This window comes from Mixophyes fleayi, chromosome 4 (assembly GCF_038048845.1).
Source record: "Mixophyes fleayi isolate aMixFle1 chromosome 4, aMixFle1.hap1, whole genome shotgun sequence".
Lineage (NCBI taxonomy): Eukaryota > Metazoa > Chordata > Amphibia > Anura > Limnodynastidae > Mixophyes > Mixophyes fleayi.
In genome coordinates this window covers 93,907,653-93,920,733 of record NC_134405.1, presented here as the reverse complement: position 1 = coordinate 93,920,733, position 13,081 = coordinate 93,907,653, and positions in this window count along the sequence as shown.

Sequence of the window (13,081 nt, the reverse complement as noted above, 5' to 3'; positions counted from 1 at the left end):
GGTAAGAATGCACACATTCCGTCACATGTAAAAGTATATTAAATAGGCATAGAAACTTATCAGGAGGTAGCCCAGTCCTCCAAACTGAATACATTCCATTGAAGGCCCATACTTACCTTAGTACAACTACAAACCTACATGGCTACAACTCTAAACTATACTACACAAGCAAAAAAGACAAATTATGCAATCTATTCATAACTAACAAAAGGTGCAAATAAGGGTTGTGAACTTCACTGCAAAAGTTTTACTCTAAAATGTGGTGCATTGTTGGTACTATTACTGTTGACCATCCTATTAGCAGAAGCACCTTGGAAACGGTGGATGGCTCTGACAGTTTTCAGAATGTTTGCAACTAATACTTGTTGGGTTTAATTTAGGTACTTTTTTGCAGGCCTGCTGATTGGGTCCAGGGTAATCCTTTTTTATGTGCTCTAGTAGTTTAAACTCTGAGCTCTTGATAAACATGCTATACATCCTGCACACATCTCTATATAGATTGTATTAGTGCTCATGTGATAGAGCCTTTTATATTTTACTGAACCTGCTATGTGCAGGTAAATACAACTTGCAAAGATTGGGTACCATGGGGCTGAAATACATGGATGCACAAGGCCAAAAAAAGCATGTACAGTAGGCGAGGCTTAAACAACCTGTGGCTTGCCATTTATTGTGATAGCAGCTCTTCCTGTGAGTCTGTTTAACAATATCTCTTGAACCATGTTGCGCAAGTTAGATGTAGTTTCTTGGTTGTACTGAAATGACTTTGAGTTTGTCTTGTGTATTATCTGCAGACATCTGGAAGCTGGTGTGCTGCCAATATTGAGTAAGGCATTCTTTGCAATAATTAAGTAACCTTTCTGTGGCATATAATATAAGTTATCATTTTAAGTATTCCCTGTTAATAAAATATGAAGGATGTGTCTGTAGGAAAGGCTACATGGCTAGAGCTCTTACTGGAAGCAATCGCTCTGCATTCTGACCTAGGAAGGTGGACAAAGTACCTTAACACTGTTTTAATATGCTGAAATCATTGAGGCATTTTGGTTTGATGTGACATAGCCATAGTTCTATCAGATCAGGTGTGCAGTGTGAGTACATCTGAAGAATGAGGGCAGTATAATAAAATTAGGTTTGTCTACATGTTTTTCAGGACAGATGGGACTCTTGGATAAAAATATGCTGGTTAAACTTACATTGTGTAAGAAGAAAACAAGCAAAAATTATTAATTTTAAAACATCTGTGCTCCTGAAAATAGCCTTGAAAACAGAGGCTGACACTGAGCTTTGTTCCAGAAAGGCAGACCAAGAAGCATCTCTATAAGAATATACAGATATTAATAGAAAAATTGAACCACCTATTCGTAAATATGCGGGTATTGGAGTCACCAAGGCGCCCAGAAAGTGTGTGTTTAATGTATTAGTAGTTTGTGAAGAAATAGATCTTTTGTACTATTTGCTTTTTACCATTTCATTGTTTTTATGTGAGAAAGAAAAGCTATCAGTCAGTCTGGGTTTATTGTGAGCAATATAATGACAGATAACTTGAATGGAGCAAAAAGACGCTACTGATACTTTACAGTCATAAAGCCTCATGCACTAATATTGCATTTATTTGCAACATTTACACTGAACCATAAGACATAGTTGTCAACTTTGTGACTGTCCTCCGATAGGACAGGTCACGTGGCGGGTATGAGGGGGCGTGGTACCGTCTTTGTGTCACCATAGCCACTCCCCCACTATAAGATGTCTAAATTCACCACATTGAATAGTGGGGGCGGGGCTTAATGACACAATTAAGCCCCTCCCCAACATATTTAATGCCTACTCTTCTGGGAGTCCAGGAAGACTCCCCGAAATTCGGGAGCCTTTACGAAATTCCGGGAGAGTAGGCAAGTATGTCATAAGAACTAATGTGAAATGTGCTTCATCATCATCATCACCATTTATTTATATAGTGCCACTGATTCTGCAGCACTGTACATAGAACTCATTCACATCAGTCCCTGTCCCTTTGGAGTTTACAGTCTAAATTCCCTAACACACAGACAGAGAGAGACTAGGGTCAATTTTGATAGCAGCCAATTAACCTACTAGTATGTTTTTGGAGTGTGGGAGGAAACCGGAGCACCTGGAGGAAACCCACGCAAACAGTGGGTGACCCCAGTGCTGTGAGGCAGAAGTGCTAACCACTTAGCCACCGTGCTGCCCATTTATTATTGCTTTCATTATTTAAGTTGTACTAAACCGACAAAAGCTAGTGGTTAGTTGGCTACTGTGGTTCAATGCACTTTCTGGACTTTAATGCAGTGTTAGCAGTGCTAAAATATATTGTTATCTTATTCAGAGTATAAATGACAGATTAGTGAAATATGCTGTTTAAAAAAAGGCTTACAAAGTTAAACAATTAGAAGTTGTAATGTAGATAATAGTTGTATCCTGCATACACATTATGATCTTAATAAGCAGTTGAATTGTAATCTTTTTCTGCTCCCTGACAGAGTAATAGAATAAAATTTGTGTAAGGCAGCAGCTGGGTAGAAGCATTAATAATGCATTGCACCGAACTGCCATTATGACAGCAATGTATTTGTTAAAAATGTACTGTAGATGGAATATATTCCAAAAACACATTCTAATTTGATACTTAATCTGCTCATCAAAGCATTCGTTGGTCTAAAAATATATGATCGTTCCAAATTCAAGCTTGACCATAGTGTTAATCGGTAGGCAGAAATAAATTTCACCTAACATTTTTAGTCTTATTTTAACTTTGTATAAACAGTTTAGCTTATTTTGGTAATATACAATTTGTAACTATTCGTATTGCACGCTGATGTCCAAAGCAACTCCATCCAATAAGAAAGGATAATCCCATTTTATAGAGGCTTTTTAGCAGCTTGAGCATTTTTTTAACTTTGTTCCGACTGCCGTTTTTAATGGCCACTTTGGAACAAAGTTCTCCCATTACTGTAGGATCGTTTAATGGTGCCTGTTGAAGAAGCATGGCAGCTGTCGGTCAAATTTGGAATAATGTAAAAATGTACTCACTCTTTCTTTCAAGCTGTATATTTGAGAAAAATATTAGAATAATGTTTCCATAGACACTGAAGAACTTGAATACATGTAATATGTAGTGGTTCGGAACATTGTAGAGGTTTTCCTACAGTATTTTTATGTGTTTACTGCAAGAAGTCTGTTCAGAGTACATTGTAAATGTATCCATTAACAGCAATTCAAACGCATAGTTTTACAATCTGCTGTTTAATTTATGCATCTAAACTCAAGTGTGTATGTTAAGTTCCAATTTAAAATCTGTGTTCCAGTTCTAATAAGGTGTTTAGAAGTTCTTAGATAGGATACAGTAAGATTAAGGAAAAGTGCCAAAACCAGTTTTAAATGTCTGGTGTCATTTAAAACTGGTCTAGAGAATAAGGATATTTGTTGTCATCTTACATTGATGTAGTATTTTTTTTGTTGGATTATTAGAAGATAAATGTCAATCGCTTTGGACATATGCTGAATATTCTGCTAATCCTCCATCAGTCCTTAGATTTAGGACAGAGAAAGGAAAGAGGAGCATATAGTGCATTATATCACATCAGTCCCTACTCCAATGGGGCTTGCAGTCTAAATTCCCTAACACACACACCAATTTGTTAGCAGCCAATTAACCTACCCATATGTTTTTAGTGTAGGAGGAAACCAACAATATCACAGATAAGGCCATGGTTGGGAATTGAACTCATGACCCCAGTGCAGTGAGGCAGAAGTGCTAACCACTAAGCCACCGTGCTGCCCATATTTTCTGTACCTGTCTTTGCTTGAAATCAAGTAAGCATATTCACATAAGGGCTGACCCCAGATAAAATCTGCATTGGTTGTTGTTTATGTTGACTATTTAAATCACTAGTATGTGGTGTCATCTATTAGATTTAATATAACACGTCTGTCTGCACTATTTATCTGAAAAATTGTATTTACATACTACACCATATTTTTTTATTTTTTTTTACATGTCTGGGAGATTTTTCATATGGTGATACTGTATTGTGCCCATTGAGGTGAATTATTATTTTTACTTTTATGTTTTTCATTGCTGGGTAAAGTGATATCCCTTTATTTCACTTTGTAGACTGCAACATATAGTGGAGGATTTAACTTTTAGAATTTATTATTGCTGTCTGCTTTTTAGAGTTGCCCGTAGAGAAGCTTGAACTGGCCTTGGATCGATTTTAGAACTGGTACAAAAATTAGCTGGAAATTCATAAAATTTTTAATTTATTAAAATTATTGAGCAAGGAGAAGGATTCCAAAATGTTTTAACTGGTTCACCTATGAACAAGCTTATAAAAGATCACTGAGCTGCGAGCAGAAAATACGGGTTAATATTATCGTAATAGCGGTAATATCTATAACGCGGCGGTACTTCGGGGGGAATTGAATTCCCCCCTTAGTAATGGAACTTTATTCATCACTTTGTGTCAATACTCTAAAATGCCAGCTTTTAAAAGTGGTGCCTAATTGTTAATCACTTGTGTGAAAACACCTGACCAAACTTGCTAGAAAGTAGAGTTCCTCTATCTCTATTGTCAAATTGAGCCTGTAAAGCTATTCAGCCAAAAGCAAAGTTTTATTAGATTTCAGCTATGTAGGGCTCAGTGCTCTGGCTGTCAACAAAGCGTGCCCTAATGTAAATAGCAATAATATTGGTTTAGGGTAATACTTCCAGAAGTGTGCTGGTTTCATACAGCACAGGGCCATCTTTTCCATTGGGCACGATGGGCAGGTGCCCGGGGGCCCCACAGGTTAGGGGGCCCCATAGACAGGGCTCTTAAGTAAAATAAATAATCCTGCAAAAAAATAAATCTCCTGCATATATATATATATATATATATATATATATATATATATATATATGATACACATATATAGAGGTAGGGGCCCCACTGCAGTGCTTTGCCCGGGGGCCCATAATGTTGTTAAGGTGGCCCTGATACAGCAGTATGAACTATTATGGAAGATTGTGTAGTAAAACTCATATTCTATGCAACCTGGAATTTGTAGTTAAAGTGTTGAGATTTACCACTTTTTTCTGAGACTTGGTAAAAACGAGCCTAAGCCTTTGTCTATTATATAGTGAATAATGGCAAAGGAGTGAGTATCTGCACTGTTCCCATGAGGTAAAAACTACTAGCAGCAAAGCTACTGTAAAACATCAAACACCTCTTTGACAGCAATAGGGCTCTTTGTCCTTTGTAAATTTGGCCCTTAATCTTGGTCCCAGCTGGCAAAAGATTAAGAACCATGCTCTACTGTATAGAGATTACATGTGAGATAAGGGGATGGACGTGCTCATCTGTATAAAAATGGGTACTCCTCTGAAATACTGATTCAGCTTCTGCTCTACAAATTGGAGGTTGATACATTTCCAGGAGTCTTATGATCCACACGTTTCCTATAAGGATTCTATTTTTATTGGACCCATAAAGCAGAACATTGTATTGCATCATTGTTTCTTTTCTTATGTCCAAAGTGTTTCAGGGTCTTTTACAGAGATATGATCTGTGTTATCTGCATTAGGGTCAAAGGAGAAGTTCTACAGTAGACTTAGAGAGGACACTGCTCACATACCTCAATTTCCCTCACCCAAAAAGGGGGACTTTGTGCCTACAGCTCAACTACACAAAGGCAGCCAGGACAGTGTGAATAGAATAGAAAAACTCCTTCTTCAAAGAAACCCTTGGTTACAAAGTATATAAGTATATTATGGTTAAATATTATGGTTAAAAAAGTATAAGTAAAATAGATATTTTTCTTCAGTATAGACACAGACAAGCACCCATAAAAACTATTTGTCTAGCACAGAACAATTACATTGCAATTGTATATAAATCTCTTGTTTCCACCATGACTCTTAATGATGACAATATTTACATATTATTGCATACTATGCCATAATTAGAAAATAAAGCTTACAGGGCATCTGTCATCAACACACTGGCATCCAGTGTGTGGACTGAACTAATATTTTTGAGTACAGCCTATCAAATCACTAGGAACCAGTAACCTATTGAGGCGCTGGTCCATATTAAATGTAAGTTGCATTCTAATACTATTGGTTCATCCTAGAAAATGGCTGTATCCAGGTGACAGGTACAATTTAATACATTCCATGTTGCTAAAAATGTATAATTCATGCAAAATAATATTTCAGAACTATTCAAAGGACCTAGAGGGTTCAATAAATGCGAAGTCATGAGCATGTGTATCATATGTAATATAATTTACTTTCCGGGGGTAACTGCTAAATTAAACCTGTGTTCATCAATAATTTTATTGCTTTTCATTTAATATTTTCTGCAAGCAGTAGTGCATAATCAGAGCTCAGAGTGCAGCTGAAGGGAGCTCTGAGCAATTACCATAATTTATGTCTAGTTTTCTTTGTGGCACATCCAGTGAATTGAGGCTGCTGGTGCCATTGAGAACTCTGAACATTCTGTTGTATGATACTATTGGAAGACAAGGCTTATTTCTTTCTATTTCTTTTTTTTTTTTTAAGTAATCCTTTAGTGTTTCCAACCAATACATACAGTTATAAAGAAAAATTATTCACCTATCCAAGTCATTTCTGTCTACAAAGCTGAAAATCCCCAGCAGAAATATCACATTAATGTTAATGCAGAACATCTGGCGCCCAATACAATTTCATAGATCGGTGCATTAAGTCTATGGGCATTTATCAAAATCAGGGTCTAGCAACAGAATGAGTTTCCACATAAATGTTTTGTTTCACAGAGTTGGTAATGAGCAAGTTTATGTTAGGTATGTCTATATAAATTGTCTGATGTACATCCAAACACCTGTCTATCTGCTTCAGTACTTGAAACTCATTTTCCTTTTTGTTAACTTGTTAGAGCTTCAGCCTTACATGGAACTAGACCTGTATATTTCTATGTGGTGAAGTAGGGTGAACTGTACTGTTTTAATACTTCCGCTTACTCAGCACCCATTATGGCAGGGCCAGTCAGCAATATCTGAGACTGTATAACAGCCAAGTCAATATAATGTCCCCATTTATCGCCTACCCAGGAGTGAACAGATGTCATATTTTAAAATAAGTAGCATTTTTGTTTAATTACACTTTAACCTCTTGTCAACTGAGTGCGGGGGCGGATCAATGCATAGCCAAGCCCCATAGGAAAATTTGGGGGAGGGACTCGTATGGCTGCTCCACTCTCCCGGTCTACCCTCCCGGGCATCTGCAGTGAAGCACTGAATCCACACATGCTTAGTAGAGGCTTCCACTCTGCTCTTCTGGGCCTCGTGAGGGTGATCTGGCGTTATTGGGGCTCTCTCGTATCCAGGCTCCATGGCAGTCACATCCTTTCCTGTGGGGGAAGTTCCGCCATTGGTATGGTGCTTTGTAACCCAGATGTGTTTTTTTTTTGTATATTTTTGTGTATTTATGTAGTAGCACGCTACCTTGGCACAGGTTCTCCAAAGAAATCATGTTAAATGTTTTAAATGACTACATCACTTACTCTGTGTGTGTGTGTGTGTATGTATGAATGGGCTAGTCCTGCTGTAGTCATGATGCCATCTCAGGTGCACACATACCTTCTATTCCCTCTCTCTATCGGTAGATTGCATCCAGTCCCCTATCCAGATTAGTTCAATGTTGTTTTCCATGGACAATAATATACTTTTGCAGTCCGCGGCACCCTTAGAGTCTCCATAATTTTTCAAGGCACCCCTCCAAAATAAATACTGAGCAGTCCCATTTTATAAGTAGCTGGGTCAAAAAAACGTAATAAGTATTTAGGTCAGGACAGAAATACTTATTTAGTTGTATGCAAAAAGACACATAAGTCCAAGGGAAAATAATATTTTTATATATTTTTTTCAATTATATTTCTGTCAAAGAATAATTCGCAGCTAACACACCCTGTGCCCCCTCTGCATACACACACCCTGTGCCCCTCTGCATACACACACCCTGTGCCCCCTCTGCATGCACACATGCTCTGCCCCCTCTGCATGCACACATGCTCTGCCCCCTCTGCATACCCTCGCTCTGCCCCCTCTGCATAACCTCGCTCTGCCCACTCTGCATAACCTCGCTCTGCCCACTCTGCATCCTCGCTCTGCCCACTATGCATCCTCGCTCTGCCCCCTCTGCATCTTTACTCTGCTCCGTCTGCATCCCGCCATGACCAGGAAGAGAAAAAAAACAAACTTACCAATCCAACGGCGCCCGGGACCCAGCATCCTCTCTCCTGCCGCTTGTCACTGAATGTTGGGTGTGATAACGTCACGCCTGACATTCAGAAGCGAGGAGAGAGGAGGATGCTGGGTCCTAGGTGCCGTCGGATTGGTAAGTTGTTGTTTTGGTTTTTTTTCCTCTTCCTGTCCACGGCACCTCTGGGAGCCTAGGTTCTAGGCTCTGATGTCTGTCTTCAGTGTCTGTTTCGCAACGTCCTAATATTCATTTTCATCTTTTATATCATGCTTGTTATTAGTTCAGTGGATACTGACGGTCCCCGTCACTTGAGATCAGTTTCATTCAGCATCGCACCTTTGTAAAGAGCCGTTGCATTAATCTAAATTTTTATTTCCACTTGGACTGCGTTAGGGATGAGGATTCGTATTGGACAACTTCAGGAAAATAATTTTGATGTTTAATAAATTGGTAAATGAGGGTTTCTGGCTGTGTTTATTTTTAAAAAAAGTTGTTGTTTTTCTAACCCCATGTGTTGCTTTTATCTTTGTTTCTATTTAAGATACTGTGTACCTACATATTCCACAATGGCTATTGATTTAGGAATAAAATCAATGTCAACTAGATTAGAGTTTGGACAATTAATTCATAATTTTATTCTGGAGATTTTGAGCAATTTGAAAGTGCTGGACAAAATCACTATTAACATGACTCTGCTCCTTGTCTATGTAGGCATAAGAGTGCAGGGCATTTATTGGTCCTATTTTAAAAATTAAATTGAAATGTGTCTTTTTCTGCAAAGACACAGAAAAGCAATATTTAAATAAATATCAAATGCATCCTGTTAAATTTAATAATCAAGCAAAAAAAAACGACGTCTCTAAGCAAACCATCCACAGAGGGAGAAAAATATACATATTTATCTTTAGTTTAGTGATATGTTCGAGATATAGATTTTCTCTGCAATCGATTTGGCTTTAATAAATCACTGCATACGTCTTTGTAATGTAAATGTCCACAATAGAAATTTGTCATTGATAACCTGGTCACTAGATGGCACACATGATCTCAGCATCAGAAAACTGGAGAGAAATCCTGGTATGTAGGTTGCAAATTTTAAGATTTAAAATACACATGCTCATATTTATGTTCACTTGTATGTTAACTGGCCATTTTTTATGAAGTGTTTGTTATGTAGGCAAATAATTGTGAGATGGTAAAAAATGGCAAAAAGAAAGTATAGCTAAAAATTATAGGATGCAGTTTAGGAAACAAATCTTTTTATTGAAGTGTTCAAAATTAGAAAATACAACCAAAACAAGAAGCAAATGAAAAAAACAAATAAAGTCACATTCACAAGGTACAAAAATACAATAAAATATAAAATGTAAAAAATCAACTAATGCAAGTGATGGCAAAAAATCTGTGCAGAGGGAAAAAGGAGACATCAGCCAAATAGACATGTAAAGCTGGGTGCAAATTTAAATACATACCACATAATAGAACCAACATATACACCATCTTGACCATGAAATACAGGAGAAAAAATGTGCAAATAATAAACAGGGCAAGTATAGCAATAAGGAGAGGACACCAGACCCGGTACCTGGGAAGGGAAGGGGGGTGAACATTTAAATCCTCAGCTAGAGATAGCAACACGTACCTTGACTTAAGCCACAAGAATCATATCTTATAATATTTAGGTGTAGAATTCCTGGTCAACTGTGTCATTCACTAGGGCAACCCAACAGCCAAAAGTGGAATCTTCAATAGTCATCCATTTACTAGCAATATTAACCTTGGCCACGGTCACCAAATGAATTACATACTGAGAGGATGATCTAGTCATGAAAGAGTCCAAAAAGGTAAAACTTTGAGGACTCTAAGGGGACCTGAATCCCTGTTGACTGAATACACACCCCACCTCCCCTCAGAACCACCCGACCCCCGGACAGGACCAAAGGAGATGCCTGAAGTCAGCAGATCCCACACCACACCTGGGGCAGTGAGAATCTTGTTTCCTACCCATTTTCAATAGTCTCACAGGAGTACAGTAAACTCTCCTGTGAGACTATTGAAATTGGGTAGGAAACAAGATACACCCAGATCTAGTGAAACCTGATACATGAAAAAGCAATCTTCGCGCTACCAAGCATAGTGCTCCAATCTTCCTGATCAAGGGAGCCTAAATCAACTTCCCATCTAGATTTAAGAGAAAGCAAGTCCCTCTGTAAAATATCCGGAAGAATTGTGGCATACAGCACAGAAATCATGTTACAGGAGCCCAATACATGCAGGACAGTCTAAAGCGGAGTGGGATCAATCTGGGGAACAACAATTAAGCTTGCAGAGCATGTCACAGCTGTAAATAGTCAGAAAACAGCTGGTTTTGGAGACCAAATTCTTTCTTTAATTGTTCAAAGGATTTCAAGTAAGTGTCAGAGTAGAGCTGGCCAATTGACTGAACCCCATATCTGAGCATTGGGGATCTAATCCCCAGTTTATTCACTTCACCCAACCAAGAAATTGATACCTATATGTCTCCGGATCCAAACCCATATAATCCACTGATTCATGCACCAGGTTCCAAACCAGAACTGCTTGTCTAACAAGAGGGACAATACCCCTATAGACTCTAGTCCCCAGAAGGCCCTGCATCGGAGAGTTGGAGGACCCTGTCTGCTATGTAAGCATAAGCAAAACATGACCCCCGGATCATTCCCAACCCATTCCTTCAAGTGCGACCACTGGGGGGCAAGATAATAGGCGTTAGAATTAGGGAAGACCAAGGCTCCCTGAAGCTGTAGAGTGGCAGAGTGTATCCAAACGTATAGTCGTGCACTTGTCCACATATATAAAGATACCCTAACCTCTTCCACTCCAACTTAACACAAGTTACAGCTAACGGTTCAGCCAATTCACTGCCCATGTCGAGCCCTCCCTAGGGAATACAGTATATATATATATATATATATATATATATACAGTATCGAAAACACAGGGGCGCTTCCATAGTGTATTATCCAAGTAAAATGTTTTATTCCAAACATTAAAATAGCACGTACCAGATGGCAAAGGTATTCAGGCATAAATAGTACAACAGCTCTGATATTCACATACGAACGGCACTATTTGAAGCAGCTCGAAGTCAGAGAGTCTCCACAGTCACCTCTACACGTTTCATCCCTTAGGACGCCTCCTGACGAAGTCCTAAGGGATGAAACGCGTAGAGGTGACTGTGGAGACTCTCTGACTTCGAGCTGCTTCAAATAGTGCCGTTCGTATGTGAATATCAGAGCTGTTGTACTATTTATGCCTGAATACCTTTGCCATACACTATGGAAGCGCCCCTGTGTTTTTGATACTGTAGGTGTGTTGGTTGTTTCCCTGTGGAGATCGGGAGACGGAAGGGAAGACGCGCAGACTATATACTGCTGGTGTTTAAGTAAATTGCGTGAGAAGAAGAGTTGGATCACGAACAAAGCACGTTGGAACTTTAATATCTACTATATTTGACTTGAGTGCACCGAACTGTTGGTATTGTGGATATATATATATATATATATATATATATATGATATCTGGCAGATATCGAGACACAAACAGCTTCTCATCACAGGTAAGCAGCACACTTTCCGTCAGGATGACACCAGACTACCTAGCTTTTGCTAGACACAGTCCTTCTGTCTAGACACCGGCTACTATCTGGCATAAGTCGCACTACACACATGCACATGTTACGAGACGCGGAAGTACGCCGCATCCTGGCGTGAGGTAGCAACCGAGCATGTGCATTAGTTTCAATACACTGTTATCTTTGTGGCATAGAGTAGGAGGGTGTAGGGACATCCTCCAACTCCAGGGGGAGCTCTCGCATGATTCTATTTGTCATTTATACATGTTCCTGGTTTGTGATATGACCTATGCTAGTTCCCAGCTAGTAATTAATTAGCAGCCTCCTGAGGCTCATTGTCAGCCCTGTCCTCCTCCTTTCTGATTTGTCCATCATAGTATTTAAGGCAGTGAGGACTGGGTCTCACTGCTGGTTATAGTTCCTGCTCTGTGCATACTTACCTGCTCCCTGCTCAGTTCCCCTTCTCTGCTTTTGGATTGATCTTGCTGTGTATGACCTTGGACCGTGTACTGGACTCTGCTGTATTGCCTGTGACCTCGATCTCTGCCTGTTTCCTGGATCTGTTGTTTGTCGCCAGCCCTGACCTTTTGTTTTGCCTGAACTGAACTGAACACCACCGCTGTCTGCTATTACACAATATCTTTGGGTTCTCCCCAGTCAGTGCACATCTCACGACCCTTTGTCTGTCTGCAGCCAAGTCTGTCCCCACCACTAGGGGCTCCAGTGAACACCAGACTTTCGGAGCAGATTCCGGGTTTTGTTGTACTGGCTGGAGGGGTTCCTAACAGCACAATACAGGTTTCAATATTTTACAGTCATCCCCTCCTAGCTTGAGTGACAGGTGACACACCCACCTAGTCCTTCGATGGGTTTTCTTCAGGTGCTCTGCTTGATCAATCTCACTGCAGACACACCCAGTAAGCTGTAAAAGAAAAATACATCCAAACCCCTTCAATCATGTAAGTTAAATCACACTTACTCTGTCACACATATGTCTTCCACCTGTATATTTTTAACCTAGGTGCACTGCTGTACATGTGTGTAATCCTGCCTGCAGCCTTTCCCTGCAGACTCTTTTGGATCTTTCCTATCCCGATGCAGAAGTGGTGTGGCAGATACCCCTCTTTGTCACATATATATAATATAATCTATCCACACAGGGCCTTTTGCATGGTGAATCTTTGCTTTTTTCGCATTGCACATGCTCAGAAAGTTAACGTATG